Source organism: Oryctolagus cuniculus, chromosome 15, assembly GCF_964237555.1.
Source record: "Oryctolagus cuniculus chromosome 15, mOryCun1.1, whole genome shotgun sequence".
NCBI lineage: Eukaryota > Metazoa > Chordata > Mammalia > Lagomorpha > Leporidae > Oryctolagus > Oryctolagus cuniculus.
In genome coordinates this window covers 35,220,847-35,237,787 of record NC_091446.1, presented here as the reverse complement: position 1 = coordinate 35,237,787, position 16,941 = coordinate 35,220,847, and the positions used below count along the sequence as shown (strand labels likewise).

At 38.5% G+C, this 16,941-nt stretch overlaps 1 pseudogene; it reads right to left on the bottom strand.

The window, feature by feature from the left end:
* Positions 1–16,264, bottom strand: part of LOC100348929 (cytochrome P450 2C5-like) — a 38,030-nt pseudogene extending 21,766 nt beyond the window's left edge.
* Positions 16,265–16,941: the final 677 nt, after the last annotated feature.

Below are 16,941 nucleotides of genomic sequence, written 5' to 3'. Positions count from 1 at the left end.
GGTTGATGCTCTTCCCATCCAGTCTCTGCTATGGCTGGGAAAGCAGTAGAGGATGGTCTATGTCCTTAGGTCCTTGCACCCACATGGGAGACTGGGAGGTGGCACCTGGCTCCTGGCTTCGGATCAGTGTAGCTCTGGCCATTGCGGCCATTTGGTGAATGCACCAATGGATGCAAGACCTTTCTCTCTGTCTCTCCCTCTCACTGTCTATAAATCTACCTCTCAAATAAAAATGAATAAAGTCTTTTAAAAAAAAGATCACAGGAAGTTCAAAGTATGAATATCTTCTTCAAAGTAGAAATATCTTTGGAAAATGGCAGGGCAAAGTCACTACTTATCAATAGTCACATGGAATGTAAATGGCCTCAACTATCCAATTAAAAGACCCAGAGTAGCTGAATGGATTAAAAAACAAAACACATCTATTTGCTGTTTACAAGAAACACATCTTTCCAACAAAGATGCATGCAGACTGAAAGTGAAAGGTTGAAAAAAGATATTCCATGCCACAGAAACCAAAAAAGAGCTGGCATAGCCATCTTAATATCACACAAAATAAACTTTAACACAAAAAATGTTAAGAGGGATAAAGAGGGGCACTATATAATGATTAAAGGATCATTCAACAGGAAGATGTAACTATTATAAATGTATATGTACCTAACTACAGGGCACCAGGTTATTTAAAAGATATGTTAAGGAACTTAAAGGGAGACATGGACTGCAGTACAGTAGTACTGGGGGACTTAAATATTCCATTTTTAGATAGAGACAAATCAACCAGACAGAAGATCAACAAGGAAACAGCAAATTCAATCGACACTATAGCCCAAATAGATCTAACTTATATCTACAGAACTTTTCGTCCTACACTTGAAGGCTACACATATTTCTCAGCAGTACATGGAGCCTACTCTATGACTGAACACATCATAGGCCATAAAGCAATCTCAGCAAATTCAAAAGAATAGAAATCATACCATGCATCTTCTTGGAACACAATGGAAAGAAGCTGGAAATCAGCAACTCAGGAATCTCTAGAGCATATGCAAACACATGGAGATGGAACAAATTGCACATGAATGAACACTGGGTCATAGAAGAAATCAAAAGAGAAATCAAAAACATTCTGGAAGCAAATGAAGATAACAACACACCATATCAAAACGTATGGGATACAGCAAAAGCAGTGTTAAGAGGAAAGTTTATAGCAATAGGTGCCTACATCAAGAAATTGGAAAGCCACCAAATAAATGAGCTATGAATGCATCTCAGTGATCTATAAAAACTATAGCAAACCAGATCCAAAACTAGTAGGAGAAGATAAATAGTTAAAATTAGAGAAGAAATAAACAGAATTGAATCCAAAAAAAAAAAAAAAAAAAACATTACAAAAGATCTTCAAAACGAAGAGCTGGTTTTTTGAAAAAATAAACAAAATTGACACCCCATTGGCCAACCAACCAAAAAAAGAAGAGAGAAGAACAAAATCAATAAAATTAGAGATGAAAAAGGCTATGTAACAACAGACACCACAGAAATAAAAAGAGTCATCAGAAATTACTACAAAGAGCGGTATGCCAACAACTTCAGAAATCTAGCAGTATTAGATAGATCCCTGGACACATGCAACGTACCTAAATTGAACCATGAAGACATAGATAACCTAAACAGACCCACAAACAACGCAGAAATTGAATCAATAATTAAGGCCATCCCAACAAGAAAAGCCCAGGACCAGATGGATTCACTGCTGAATTCTACCACACATTTAAAGAAGAACTGACTCCAATTCTTCTCAAACTATTCAGAGCAATCAAAAAAGAGGGAGTCCTACCAAATTCTTTCTATGAAGCCAGCATCACCTTAATTCCTAAGCCTGAAAAAGATGCAGCATTGAAAGAGAATTACAGACCAATATCCCTGATGAACATAGATGCAAAAATCCTCAATAAAATTCTCGCCATTAGAATGCAACAACACATCAGAAAGATCATCCACCCAGACCAAGTGGGATTTATCCCTGGTATGCAGGGATGGTTCAATGTTCACAAATCAATGTGATACACCACATTAACAAACTCATACCCATAACTGAGACAGAAATTGAATCAGTAATAAAGGCCATCCCAACAAAGAAAAGTCCAGGACCCGATGGATTCGCTGCTGAATTCTACCAGGCATTTAAAAAAGAACTAACGCCAATTATTCTCAAGCTATTGAAAACAATTGAAAAGAGGGAATCCTCCCAAATCCTTCCTACGAAGCCAGTATATTCTTAATGCCTAACGTGAAAAAGATGCATTATGAAAGCATGTTGTATTTTATCCAATGCTTTCTCTGCATCTATTTAAATAATCATACAGATTTTCTTCTGCAATTTGTTAATGTGGTGTATCACATTGACTGATTTGTGAATGCTGAACCATCCCTGCATACCAGGGATAAATCCTACTTGGTCTGGTTAGATGAAATTTCTAGCTTATTGTTGAATTCTATTGGTTAGAATTTTATTGAGGATTTTTGCATATGTTCATCAATGAAATTGGTTAATGTAGTGGAACTGACACCCTATAAACCAACTTAGATTTATGTCCAACTGACCTTTGGACAGGGTGCCAAGGTAATGCAACAGGGAATAAATAGCCTTGTACACAAACAGTGAAGTGATGATGTGATCCACACCTGCAGGTTGCCTGCTAGACACCAACCTCTCTCTCCACCTCTGCACAACTTACTGTGTTACAGTGAACTAAGTCTTTGTCTTCCTTCGACCTACTCTTTCCTACTGCACACTAAACACCCCCACACACCACTCACTCCACCTGAAATTCCCTCTCCTGTCCTACACTGCAGATTTCTAAAACCTCCTTCAATGTGCAAGATATGCATAAATCCCTCCCAGGCTAAGCTATGTGCCCCTCTCCCTTACACTTGTCAGTGATGATGTCACTTCATATTACAGCATGATAGTCGGTGATTCTTAGTTGTAATTGTTTTCAAGTCCCCTGAGATGTGCATTATGTTCCTCCTTGGGTAGATTCTTTTCATCTAAAGAGCAAGTCACAGATATTCTAGAAATTTAACAATTTAATTTTACATTATGTATCTTCAAAACATTTATGAAAATGTACATTATTTTTAAAAATCACAAGCTTCCATTTTTACACCAAAATAAACTTACCTTTTAATTCTTTATTTCTGCAAACTTTGTATGAATACTCTAATATTTTTATGCTATTTGCAGTTCATTTATATGATATGTAAAGTGCTTGTCAAACTAGTCTGACCATTTTAACATCCCTTGTAGATACAAAATTATTCAATGAACCTCAAAATGTACAAGAAATAAAATAATGAACTGTTGTGAACAATTTACCTGCTCCATTTTGATCAAGAAACAATCGATAAAGTCCTGAGGACTGTTAACATGCAGGGATTTTTGGTGTTCTTTCACTTTCTCCATAATAAAATTTTTTTTCTTCAATAAATGTTTATTCTTTTTTTAACTTTTATTTAATGAATATAAATTTCCAAAGTACGATTTATGGATTACAATGGCTTCCCCCACATACCGTCCCTCCCACCCACTACCCTCCCCTTTCCCACTCCCTCTCCCCTTCCATTCACATCAAGATTCATTTTCGATTATCTTAATATACAGAAGATCAGCTTATTATACATTAAGTAAGGATTTCAACAGTTTGCTCACACAAAAACAAAAAGTGAAAAATAATAGATGATTTTTTTTAAATGATGATGAAATCAGATCAGACCTATTGTCATGTTTAATCCCAGTGAGAGTCAAGTTGGGAGTTGAAAATTTCTTTTTTTTTTTTTTTTTACAGAGGATCAGTTTAGTATACATTAGGTAAAGATTTCAACAGTTTGCACCCCCATAAAAACACAAAGTGAAATATATTGTTTGAGTACTCGTTATAGCATTAAATCTCAATACACAGCACATTAAGGACAGAGATCCTACATGAGGAGTAAGTGCACAGTGACTCCTGTTGTTGACTTTACCAATTGACACTCCTGTCTATGGCATCAGTAGTCTCCCTATGCTCCGGTCATGAGTTTCCAAGGCTTTGGAAGCCCTCTGAGTTCTCCGATTCTTATCTTGTTTAGACAAGCTCATAGTCAAAGTGGAGGTTCTCTCCTCCCTTCAGAGAAAGGTACCTCCTTCTTTGAAGACCTGTTCTTTCCACTGGGATCTCACTCGCAGAGATCTTTTGCCAGAGTGTCTTGGCTTTCCATGCCTGAAATACTCTCATGGGCTTTTCAGCCAGATCCGAATGCCTTTAGGGCTTACTCTGAGGCCAGAGTGCTATTTAGGACATCTGCCATTCTATGAGTCTGCTGAGTATCTCGCTTCCCATGTTGGATCACTCTCCCCTTATTTATTCCATCGGTTAGTGTTAGCAGGTACTAGACTTGTTTATGTTCTCCCTTTGACTCTTAGTCCTTTCATTATGATCAATTGTGAACTGAGATTGATCACTTGGAATAGTGAGATGGCATTGGTACATGCCACCCTGATGGGATTGAATTGGAATCCCCTGGTATGTTTTTAACTCTACCATTTGGGGCAAGTCAGCTTGAGCATGTCCCAAATTATATATCTCTTCCCTCTCTTATTCCCACTCTTATGTTTAACAGGGATCACATTTCAGTTAATTTTTAACACTTAAGAATAACTGTGTATTAATTACAGAATTAAACCAGTCATATTAAGTAGAACAGACAAAAAAACTACTAAGAGGGATAATGTATTAAGTTGTTCATTAACAGTCAGGGCTATGCTGATCAAGTCACCGTTTCCCATAGTGTCCATTTCATTTCAGGAGGTTTCCTTTTTGGTGTTCCGTCAGTTGTCAATGATCAGGGAGAACATATGGTATTTGTCCCTTTGGGACCGGCTTATTTCACTCAGCATGATGTGTTCCAGATTCCTCCATTTTGTTGCAAATGACTGGATTTCGTTGTTTCTTACTGCGGTATAGTATTCTAAAGAGTACATATCCCATAATTTCTTTATCCAGTCTACCGTTGATGGGCATTTAGGTCGGTTCCAGGTCTTAGCTATTGTGAATTGAGCTGCAATAAACATTAGGCTGCAGACCGCTTTTTTGTTTGCCGATTTAAATTCCTTTGGGTAAATTCCAAGGAGTGGGGTGGCTTGGTCGAACGGTAGGGTTATCTTCAGGTTTCTGAGGAATCTCCAGACTGACTTCCATAGTGGCTTGACCAGTTTGCATCCCCACCAACAGTGGGTTAGTGTCCCTTTTTCCCCACATCCTCTCCAGCATCTGTTGTTGGTAGATTTCTGAATGTGAGCCATTCTAACCGGGGTGAGGTGAAACCTCATTGTGGTTTTGATTTGCATTTCCCTGATTGCTAATGACCTTGAACATTTTTTCATGTGCCTGTTGGCCATTTGGATTTCCTCTTTGGAAAAATGTCTATTGAGGTCCTTGGCCCATCTCTTAATTGGGTTGTTGGTTTTGTTTTTGTGGAGTTTCTTGATCTCTTTGTAGATTCTGGTTATTAACCCTTTATCTGTTGCCTAGTTTGCAAATATTTTTTCCCATTCTGTCGGTTGTCTCTTCACCCTCCTGACTGTTTCTTTTGCAGTACAGAAACTTCTCAATTTGATGCAATCCCAATAGTTGATTTTGGCTTTGACTGCCTGTGCCTCCCGGGTCTTTTCCATAAACTCTTTGCCTGTGCCAATATCTTGAAGGGTTTCTCCAATGTTCTCTAGTAACTTGATGGTGTCGGGTCGTAGATTTAGGTCTTTAATCCATGTTGAGTGGATTTTTGTGTAAGGCGTAAGGTAGGGGGTCTTGCTTCATGCTTCTGCACGTGGAAATCCAATTTTCCCAGCACCATTTATTTAATAGACTGTCCTTGCTCCAGGAATTGGTTTTAGATCCTTGGTCAAATATAAGTTGGCTGTAGATGTTTGGGTTGATTTCTGGTGTTTCAATTCTGTTCCATTGGTCTATCCATCTGTTTCTGTACCAGTACCATGCTGTTTTGATTACAACTGCCCTGTAGTATGTCCTGAAATCTGGTATTGTGATGCCTCCGGCTTTGTTTTTGTTGTACAAGATTGCTTTAGCTATTCGAGGTCTCTTGTGCCTCCATATAAATTTCAGCACCAATTTTTCCAGATCTGAGAAGAAGGTCTTTGGTATCTTGATTGGTATTGCATTGAATTTATAAATTGCTTTTGGGAGAATGGACATTTTGATGATACTGATTCTTCCAATCCATGAGCATGGAAGATTTTTCCATTTCTTGGTATCCTCTTCTATTTCTTTCTTTAAGGTTTTGTAATTTTCATCGTAGAGATCCTTAACGTCCTTGGTTAAGTTTATTCCAAGGTATTTGATTGTTTTTGTAGCTATTGTGAATGGGATTGATCTTAGAAGTTCTTCCTCAGCCATGGCATTGTCTGTGTATACCAAGGCTGTTGATTTTTGTGCATTGATTTTATACCCTGCTACTTTGCCAAAATCTTCTATGAGTTCCAATAGTCTCTTAGTAGAGTTCTTTGGGTCCCCTAAATAAAGAATCATGTCATCTGCAAAGAGGGATAGTTTGAGTTCTTCCTTCCCAATTTGTATCCCTTTAATTTCTTTTTCTTGCCTAATAGCTCTGGCTAGAACCTCCAGAACTATATTGAATAGCAGTGGTGAGAGTGGACATCCCTGTCTGGTACCAGATCTCAGTGGAAATGCTTCCAACTTTTCCCCATTCAATAGGATGTTGGCTGTGGGTTTTTCATAGATTGCTTTGATTGTATTGAGGACTGTTCCTTCCAAACCCAGTTTGCTTAGAGTTTTCATCATGAACGGCACTTAAAAGACACCGATTGGCTGATTGGGTTAAGAAACAAAACCCATCTATTTGCTGCTTACAAGAAACTCATCTTTCCAACAAAGATCCATACAGACTGAAAGTGAAAGGCTGGAAAAAGTTATACCATGCCAACAGAAATGAAAAAAGAGCAGGCGTAGCCATCTTAATTTCAGACACCATAAACTTTACCACAAAAACCGTTAAGAGAGACAAAGAGGGACACTACATAATGATTAAGGGATCAATTCAACATGAAGATATAACAATTATCAATGTATATGCACCTAACTACAGGGCACCGGTTTATCTAAAAGATTTGTTAACGGACTTAAAGGGAGACTTAGACCCCAATACAATAGTACTGCGGGACTTCAATACTCCACTCTCAGAAATAGACAGATCAATAGGACAGAAGATCAACAATGATACAGTAGATTTAAACGACACTATAGCCCAAATGGATCTAACAGATATATACAGAACTTTCAATCCTACAGCTAAAGATTTTACATTCTTCTCAGCAATACATGGAACCTTCTCTAGGATTGACCACATACTAGGCCATAAAGCAAGTCTCAGCAAATTCAAAAGAATTAGAATCATACCATGCAGCTTCTCAGACCACAGCGGGATGAAGCTGGAAATTAGCAACTCAGGAAACCCCAGAAAGTATGCAAACACATGGAGACTGAACAACATGCTCCTGAATGAACAATGGGTCATAGAAGAAATCAAAAGAGAAATCAAAAACTTTCTGGAAGTAAATGAGGATAACAGCACAACATACCAAAACTTATGGGACGCAGCAAAAGCAGTGTTAAGAGGAAAGTTTATATCAATAGGTGCCTACATCAAGAAATTGGAAAGGCACCAAATAGATGAGCTTTCAATTCACCTCAAGGATCTAGAAAACCTACAGCAAACCAGACCCAAATCTAGTAGGAGAAGAGAAATAATTAAAATCAGAGAAGAAATTAACAGGATTGAATCAAGAAAAACATTCCAAAAAATCAGCCAAACGAGGAGCTGGTTTTTTGAAAAAATAAACAAAATTGACACCCCATTGGCCCAACTAACTAAAAAAAGAAGAGAAAAGACCCAAATCAATAAAATCAGAGATGAAAAAGGAAACGTAACAACAGACACCACAGAAATAAAAAGAATCATCAGAAATTACTACAAGGACTTGTATGCCAGCAAACAGGGAAACCTACCAGAAATGGATAGATTCCTGGACACATGCAACCTACCTAAATTGAACCAGGAAGACATTGAAAACCTAAACAGACCCATAACTGAGACAGAAATTGAAACAGTAATAAAGGCCCTCCCAACAAAGAAAAGCCCAGGACCAGATGGATTCACTGCTGAATTCTACCTGACATTTAAAGAAGAACTAACTCCAATTCTTCTCAAACTATTCAGAACAATCGAAGAAGAGGGAATCCTCCCAAATTCTTTCTATGAAGCCAGCATCACCTTAATCCCTAAGCCGGAAAAAGATGCAGCACTGAAAGAGAATTACAGACCAATATCCCTGATGAACATAGATGCAAAAATCCTCAATAAAATTCTCGCCAATAGAATGCAACAACACATCAGAAAGATCATCCACCCAGACCAAGTGGGATTTATCGCTGGTATGCAGGGATGGTTTAATGTGCGCAAGACAATCAATGTGATACACCACATTAACAGACTGCAGAAGAAAAACCATATGATTATCTCAATAGATGCCGAGAAAGCATAATAAAATTTTTTATATAATCACTATTCTTTAAAAATGTCATATGAATTCCTGGGAAGTAATCCATAAGACCAGGAAAATTATTGCAGACCTAAAACAGAAAACAATGATTTATTTAATTATATATACATATATACCCTATTTAGGAGTTATAGCTATAAATATGAACAAAATATGGTGTCCATCATTATGGGAAAACTTCTATTGTAAATGTGTGGTAGTTCTGTATGCTGATAGACATATTGAAGGAGAGTAGTCTGACAAAAAAATTAAAGATGAAAAGTAATTTCCCAAAATCATACATAATTTTTATAGTGTAAAATCTTCTTTATATGAATTTTATTTTTTTACCTAAATGGTTTGCTATGAAATTGAAATATAATAGGAAATCAGAGCATTGTCATCCAGCAGGTAAACCCACTGCAGTGAATGCCAGCATCCCACATTGTGTGCTCCGTTAATTCTTAACTACTCCACTTCCTGCCACTGGGCCTGAGAGGCAATCTGTGATGGCTCAAGCACTTATATTCCTGGTTCCTCGCAGCTGCCTTGCCTAACCCTGGTTTTTGGGGCATTCAGAAGGTGAACCAGCAGATGGAAGATCTTTTCTCTCTCTCTCTCTCTCTCTCTCTCTCTCTTTCTCTTTCTCACTTTTTCTTTGATCCTGCCTTTCAAATAAATAAATATTTTAAGAATAAAAGGGCGTGGATATACATTCATTGACAAAGACATTCTTTGTCCAGTCATCAAAGCGCCTTTATAGAAATAGGGCTTGGAGTTTAGTGGAAAAATCACTGGATAAGAAGATAATGAACACAAACACTAGCCCAGTATTTGGACACTCGTTTTCTTGTGTGCAAATAAAAGTTTCAATCATCTTTTTTTTTTGACAGGCAGAGTGGACAGTGAGAGAGAGAGACAGAGAGAAAGGTCTTCCTTTTGCCGTTGGTTCACCCTCAATGGCCGCTACCGCCAGCGCGCTGCGACCGGCACACTGTGCTGATCGAAGGCAGGAGCCAGGTGTTTATCCTGGTCTCCCGTAGGGTGCAGGGCCCAAGCACTTGGGCCATCCTCCACTGCACTCCTGGGCCACAGCATAGAGCTGGCCTGGAAGAGGGGCAATGGGACAGAATCCGGGCCCCGACCGGGACTAGAACCCCATGTGCCAGCGCCACAAGGTAGAGAATTAGTCTATTGAGCCACAGCGCTGACCAAAAGTTTCCATCATCTTTCACAGTGTTTAGCGACATCAGCTCTACTGGAACTGTACTCTATGAACTTTCTCTTCACATCTTGGTTCATGTAGATCTTTCTACCTGTCGGATAAAGGAACATAAATGGTTTCTCAGGAACAAAAGATCTCATTCTCACCTGCAACCATGGAGAGCTCAGAAGCCGAGCATTTTCATTGAATTTTTCCATCAGTTTAAGGAAGTCTTCATCTTTATAATCAAAGCGATTATGGAAAATAATGGAGCAGATCACATTGCAGGGAGCACAGCCCAGGATAAAGGTGGGATCACAGGGTGAGGCTGAAGGATTGAAAACAATTTTAAAACACCATTAAAATATACAAATAAAGCACATTATTTTTGTCCTACAAATTGCCTACAAATTCCGGTGACAGAAAAAAAAATGGCACACATAAAATCAAACATCGCTTTACTGTAAGCCTAAGTTGACCATTACATCCCAGCTGGCTAAATAATGATATTTCTCTAATACTCAATTCACATTTAATGTTTTTATGTTCACATTTTTATCACAAGAGATCTGCTATTTGAGAAGGAAAATGAAAACTGTTTAAAATTAATAATTCAAGTTTTCAAACTAGAATCAGTTACCTATGCAATGTTTGTAGACAATAAAGCACTGAAATAGTGTGCAGAAAATAGTGTGGGCCAGGAAACTTCTTAAAGCTAAAATAATGAATAGTCACAAATAATGAAAAATTATGTGTTGTGTTGAACCAGTAGGGAAGAACTGAAGAGACAGCTTATGGGTAAATTCATGTATTTTAAAGAAAAAATGTCAAAGCATGCATATAATATGAGAAAAAAAACTAAAAAATGAACAGTAGAAGCAAGCTATTGGTCTAATGCTTATGATACAATTGAAGACGAAATGCATTCCAGATAGAGTGCTGGGTTCAACACTAGGCCCCACTCCTAACTCCACTTCCTGACAATTCAGACTCTTGGAGAGATCAAGTGATGGTTCAAATAGTTGAGTTCATGCCACTCAAGTGGGAGATCTAACTGAGTACCCCACTTCTGGCTCCATTAACGGCCTGGCTATGTGGGAATCTGGGGAGTGAACTAGTAGATGAGATCTCTCTCTCTCTCTCTGAGCTCTTTCTGTGTGTTTATCTATATGTTTGACTTTCACTTTAAAGGAAAACTTTGAAAAATAAATAAGGAAAAAATAAGTTTCAGTTGGATTTGTTTACTCAAAGGAGTAAAGTGACAATTTTTGTTTAATTTTCGATTCTCTTTATATACAGAAGATCAGTTTAGCATACAGTAAGTAAAGATTTGAACAGTTTGCTCCCACACAGAAACATAAAGTGAAAAATACTGTTTGAGTACTAGTTATAGCATTAAATCTCAATGTACATCACACTAAGGACAAAGATCCTACATGAGGAGTATTGCACAGTGACTCCTGTTGTTGACTTAACAAATTGATACTCTTGTTTATGGCATCAGTAATCACCCTAGGCACTTGTCATGAGCTGCCAATGCTATGGAAGCCCCCTGAGTTCACTGACTCTGATCATATTTAGACAAGGCCATGGTCAAAGTGGAAGTTCTCTCCTCCCTTCAGAGAAAGGTACCTCCTTCTTTGATGACCCGTTCTTTCCACTGGGATCTCACTAGCAGAGATCTTTCATTTAGGTTTTTTTTTTCCGCAGAGTGTCTTGGCTTTCCATGCCTGAAATAGTCTCATGGGCTTTTCAGCCAGATCCGCATGCCTCAAGGGCTGAATCCAAATCCAGAGTGCTGTTTAGGACATCTGCCTCTATGGGTCTGCTGTGTATCTCACTTCCCATGTTGGATCATTCCCTCCCTTTTTGATTCTATCAGCTAGTATTTGCAGACACTATTCTTGTTTATGTGATCCCTTTGGTTCTTAGTCCTATCATTATGATCAATTGTGAACAGAAATTGATCACTGGAACTAGTGAGATGGCATTGGTACATGCCACCTAGATGGGATTGAATTGGAATCCCCTGGTATGTTTCTAACTCTACCGTTTGAGGTAAGTCAGCTTGAGCATGTCCCCAATTGCACATCTCTTCCCACTCTTATTCCCACTCTTATGTTTAACAGCAATCATTTTTTCAGTTAAGTTTCAGCACTTAAGAATAATTGTGTGGTGATTACAGTATTCAACCAAAAGTATTAAGTAGAACAAACAAAAAAAATACTAAGAGGGATAGCATATCAAGTTGCTCATCAACAGTCAGGGCAAGGGCTGATCAAGTCACCGTTTCTCATAGTGTTCATTTCACTTTAACAGGTTTCCTTTTTGGTGCTCAGTTAGTTGTCCCCTATCAGGGAGAACAAGTGGTATTTGTCCCTTTGGGATTGGCTTATTTCACTCAACATAATGTTTTCCAAATTCCTAACAGGGATCACTTTTCAGTTAAAGTTTAAACACCTAAGAATAATTGTGTGTTAATTACAGAGTTCAACCAATGGTACTAGAACAAAAAAATACTAAAATGGATAAAGTATTACATTGTACATCAACCGTCAGGAGAAGAGTTATTTCAAGCATATGTCTCAGAAAAAGGAAGCCAAAAATAAAAAAAAAATAATTGGAGTCTTTTTTAAAATGAGTTTCAATGGTAAAGAAAAACAACAAATCAATTCTTAAGAAAGGAATATCCAGTATCTCTAATTGCTTTCCATATTTAACATACTTGAACAAAGCTTCCTTTTAGTAGATTCTAACATATTGTTCCATACAATGCTAACAAACAAAAAAAGATGTTTTAATAAAATTTAAAATTTACCCATAAGTTAAGCCATTATTTTACAGGTAAAGAAATGAAAACACAAGAGAGGTGTTCATTTTAGCTGGGAGATCTGTAATGCAAATGTTATAATCAAGTTATCAACAAGCATTATATGAAAATTTCTCCCAAATAAATAGCTATAGACACTCTGTACCCCCCAATAAGTGTGTCTGGAATTGAGGTATTCACAATACATGGTGGAGTATAGGACATTAGGAGACTTGAGTTAGTTGTTTCTATATCACACTTTTTAAAACTTTTTAATGTGTACAGAAATCTAAGTTTTTAGATGAAATTTTATTTTACCTCAAGGAGGTAGAGGATCATTTGGAAAACGTTGAGACCTGGGTATTTGTGTGTGTACCTATATATTATTTATAAAACACCTAATTTTAGTTTTTTACTTTGCTTAGAAGTGAGCATTATAAGACAAGGCAATTTTTACCTGAGCTCATAATCAGACACATTGTGAACAACACATCATGGAGTAGTAGACTTTGTGGTGGTAGAAAAATTATAATCGCAATTTCTGACTCACATTCTAAAGAACAGAAGGAGAAAAGCAAAGTAGAAAAGAAACACTCTCTACGTTGGAAAATGAAATTAAGAGCTATTTTAACTCTGGAAATCTTGTTAAATAAATCATTTTATGGTAGAGTGTACGTGTATTATGTTACAGGATATATTTACTCAAAATTTAAATCAATAAAGGAAGTAGACACAACAAGGGGCAGCAATTTAGAAAAATATGGATGGCAGAGCATAGTAAGTGACAAGAACTTTGTTAGGTATTGCCTGGGGAGACAATCTACACGTAGCACCACTGGTGTCCAGCACTAAGCACGGGCCTGGGGAACCTCAGACATGTCAGTGAAGCGAGCATGCAGATGTGAACGCCCACGAGGGGCGGTTCTTGTCCCTTAAGAGGCTGATGGGTCATTGCCACCATATGCATTTGCCAAGTTTCCACCATGAAATGTTCTGCGATAGGTAGCAGCATTCAGTCTATGGGGAAAATATTGCTCTTCAATACTTTCAGAAATTACATTCAAAAACTATAGTCATGATTTCTGATTGCAAATTATAGAAACTGGCTGGCACTGCAGCTCACTAGACTAATCCTCTGCCTGTGGCACCAGCACCCTGGGTTCTAGTCCCAGTTGGGGCATTGGATTCTGTCCCGGTTGCTCCTCTTCCAGTCCAGCTCTCTGCTGTGGCTCGGGAAGGCACTGGAGGATGGCCGAAGTGTTTGGTCCATAAACCCACATGGAAGACCAGAAGGAAGCATCTGGCTCCTAGCTTCGGATTTGTGCAGCATGCCAGCTGTGGCAGCAATCTAGTGGGTGAACCAACAGAAAAGGAAGAACTTTCTGTTTCTCGCTCTGTGTCTAACTCTGCTGTCAAAAATTTTTTTAAAAAATTATAGAAACCGCTTGGGACAGAAGAGTATTAAGTTCATTTTTCTAACCACAATAGACTCAGAACCATGCTGTACACATAACACAGATCCGCACAAACTCCCCACTTCTCTGCTCCAAACCTCCCCTCCCACCATGGGAGCAGCAACCAGGACTTAGGATGAAGGCTATACCCACACTGCAAGGTTTCCCAGGGCAGCATATTAAGGGTGTAGTGTGAGGTCAGTGATGTGGGGTAAGGGTCACCCACCATTGGTTTTTCTCAGCTCCTCCACCAGGCAGCGGGCCTCCTCTTGAACTCGGTCCTCAATGTTCCTCTTCCCCATCCCGAAATTCCGCAGGGTCATGAGCGAGAAGCGTCGCATCTCCTTCCATCTTTTTGCATTGCTGAAAACGATTCCTGCCAGAATGAGAAATAGAAACTAGGAGGGAGGGAGATCCCAGCAAGTAGGAAGACGCTGACATGAGGCAGCCACACAGATGGCCAAGCTCTTCTGGGGAGCTTTTTAAGTCTCTGTTTTCCATCCTTTCCACCCTATTACCACTGTTACACACACACCCACACCCACACACACACACACACTTACCAAAACCCTTATTAACTTTATCAAGTATAGGCACACTGCCTCTTCCAGCAAACTCCTCTCCAAGATCAACCAGGGCCTCCTTCACTGCCTCATATCCATGCAGCACCACAGTGGGCTTCATGCCCAGATACACAGTGAACACTGGGCCATAGAGTTTTGAGAACTGGGAAGAGAAACAAATAGCACCAAAGAAAGTACATGTCAGCCACAGAGTGTGTCTGATTCAGATGGAAATTAGCATTGTCTATGTAATATCTTTATTCTGACTTGGATTCAAATATTTTTATTTATAACTAAATATGATAGTGACTATTATGGGTGCCACTCCTGAATGACCTATGTTGCACCATATGCTGGCAGAAGTAGTTGGTATGCAGTTTACATTTAATTCTCAAATAATACACTGAACAAGTTTATTTGCACTACTTTATAAATAAAGAAGCTGGCATCACAATAGGAGGCTCAAGTGGCTTTGCTACAATGCTGGCCAGATCTCTTGCTTTGCTGTCCAATGTTTCTGTCACTCTGTCTTTTGAGTAAATCAAATAAATCTTGAAGAAGTAGAATAAGAATGAGGAAGAGAATAGAACAAGACAGAGGAGGAGAAGAAGAGGAAAAGGAAGAAAAGGAGGAGGAGAAGGAGGGAGGGGTGACAAGGGAAATGGTGGGGTGAAAAGTAGGAGGAGCATCCAGAGGAGGAGGAGAAAGAAGAGAAGGAGAAGGAGAAGGAGAAGGAGAAGGAGAAGGAGAAGGAGAAGAAGAAGAAGAAGAAGAAGAAGAAGAAGAAGAAGAAGAAGAAGAAGAAGAAGAAGCAGAAGCAGCAGCAGCAGCAGCAGCACCAGAGGCAGGGACAAGACCATGCAAGCAGCATCCTAGGGAGGAACAATTTCTTCTACCCTGTAAGATTCCAGGCCACACAGCAGGGTTTCTCAGAATCTAAAAGAATTATGATGCCACCAGTTGGCCACTGAATGTTTACTTCTTTCTTTCATTCACCTAGACTAATCCAGAACCCATAGTGATGCCAGTTTTTATTGATTCTGCCGAGAAGTTCAAGATTCATGGATATTCTGAAAAAAGAAACCACATGTATAATACAATAGATGATTTCTTGAATGAAATTTCTATCAGAAACTCTTCACTTATCACTGATGTTCAGGCAAATGGCTGAAATCAACGAAGGTGAGCATACTCCTGATTTTTGTCGATATAGTGATTTTGATTCTATCTGCAGGACCTAAATATTTCTCTACTCAACTCCTGAAATTGGTAGAAGAAGTATCAAAGCTTATAGGGAGCATTTTGGTTTATAATCATCTGTTATAAGAATGTGCATCCAGGAATAGATTTTATTTTAAAAAGTCAATCTGTTTACCCTTTGTATGCCACAGGAGGAGCATAATGAATACTTACCTTAGTTGGGGATTTGCTGATGTCCTTAACATCTATCTGAAGAATATTTCCAATGATGGGGAAAGAAGTGGGGCCAGGAGGGAGTTCCCCCTCCCGGAATTCTGCTTCCAGAGTGAAAGGAGAAGTAAACAGCAGAGCCCCAACACCAGGGCCACAACTGGATCCATTCTCTTCTTCCTGGGATCCTGTGAGCTGGGAAGCACAGGCTTTATACCACTCTTGCTAATATGCTTCTCTGACGTGTCAAGCAACAGTGCACTCTATCCTCTCTTCTGAGTGGACTTTGCCTCCATGACAGAGATGAAAACAACATAGTCCCATCAAATTGTTTCCTGTGCCCACTCGGGAAATTGTAATTTCATTATATTAGGTTGTGCCCATGTATTGTTAATTAAAAAAAAAAAAAACAGGTCGTTTCAATGTGCTGTCATGATACAGAATTAATTATGATACAACAAAATCATGCCAAATTCTATGTCTGTGTTATAATGACCAGTGGAGAATTTATGACTAAAGAAATCACAGTATGCTAGGACTTGTATATCAATGTATTATATATGCATATACAATATATATGTTAATGTGCCTTAAAGCTATGTCAAAAATTAAACACTTAGTACTCAATGATGGCAGCTCTTCAAATATTTGATATACTCTACTAATATTATAGAAAACTAAACATTAGAAAATAACCATAAACCATACCTATTGAACAAAAGCAATTACCAAGTCACTAGGTAAATCAAGTGGCATGATTTCCATGATTAAATTTTAAAAGGAAAACTCGAGAAAGCAGAGAATATTAGTTTTTGTTTTTCAAATCAATAGAGATTCATAGACAATAGAGGACTTGGCCAGGGTCAAAGAGCTCACAAGTCACA